The 1,241-nt window shown below is 27.2% G+C and overlaps 1 protein-coding gene across 1 annotated transcript in view; it reads left to right on the top strand.

Moving 5' to 3' along the window:
* Positions 1 to 1,241, top strand: part of LOC106691020 (cytochrome P450 6a2-like) — a gene marked incomplete at its 5' end in the record, with an annotated part of 11,335 nt that overhangs the window by 6,075 nt on the left and 4,019 nt on the right.

Here is a 1,241-nt window from a genome sequence, read left to right as displayed (position 1 = left end):
AGCAGATTCTCGTCAAAATGGAGATGATCTGTTTCATAGAACTTAATTTTCTAGAAAGTTTATTTCTTATTAGTCTTCTGTCTAACATAGCTCTAGTCTCCTTGTGAGTGTATTTATATGAGTGAAATCAGTGATTGTCATTTCACCACATATCTCCCTTCTGTATTGCAGATGCGTATTCGAGAAAGTTCTCTGTTCAGTTATTTCAAAAAGGTCATCTCTATAAATTTATTCTAAACCGGTAATTTAATAGGGGGTAGTGTGAGTAATATCTGAAGGAAATGTAGAGAATTTCCAAAATCCCTTGGAATCCACCAACTTCAAACAAGTGATATACTCATGAAATTATCGTCTCCCAAAATCAAAATTCATGCCATGAAAATACTGCGAATTTGACTTGGAAGATTTCTATAAGTAAGGAAATAAATATCCGCTACTGGATCGAATTATGTTTTAAGAGTGTGGAATATTATTTATTTCATTTTTCATGTGTTTTTGCAATTATTATTATTTCATTGTCCATAGTGTATAATCACATATTATTCCATTCATTATATATTTATATATGTATGTTTTGTGGAATGATATTTTATGACATTGTTTATGTATGTGTTTTAATATAAATTGTGTTTTCTGGATTGTAACTCATTTTGTTAATTGTAATATTTTAATATCTTTGGAATAAGTGTACAACAAATTCCAATTTCTAATTGTGTTTTGCTGGATTAAAAACAAAATAATTATGAATTATCCTTTGTTTTTTAAATATTGTTGTACAAGAAAATATCATAACATTTACCATTTATTGAATTTTGAGTATTTACTATCTTCCTCATTTGTACCCTATTTGTCTTATCTGAATGGTGTTAATCTTGATATTATGGTTTCTTTAAAAATTAATTGTATGGAGAGTTTTTTTTTTAAACACCATAAGCAGTGTACCTTGGTGCAATTCATGGAAACAAAATCATTAGAAAACGTAATTTTTCGCAGTAAAATCTAAACCATGAAATTTGTATGAAATGAAAGATTGGCTTAATACAAATAAATATTTCTTCAAATATGGCTTGGAGTTATGTGTTATCTCTAGATGGTGAATTATTTTAAAATGTCTATGTGAGATGTGCCTTACTTTGTATTCATCTTTGATGTTTGCAATCTTATATATCCTAGTGTGTAAATAGATAGAAATGATCCTAAATTTTAAAATTAAATTATGTATTTTATGTATATGTTTTTTT

The sequence above is a fragment of the Halyomorpha halys genome, unplaced genomic scaffold (assembly GCF_000696795.3).
Source record: "Halyomorpha halys isolate HHAL.00 unplaced genomic scaffold, Hhal_1.1 Scaffold2032.1, whole genome shotgun sequence".
Lineage (NCBI taxonomy): Eukaryota > Metazoa > Arthropoda > Insecta > Hemiptera > Pentatomidae > Halyomorpha > Halyomorpha halys.
Note: the sequence above shows the minus strand (reverse complement) of the source record. Positions and strands in the feature narration are given on the sequence as shown.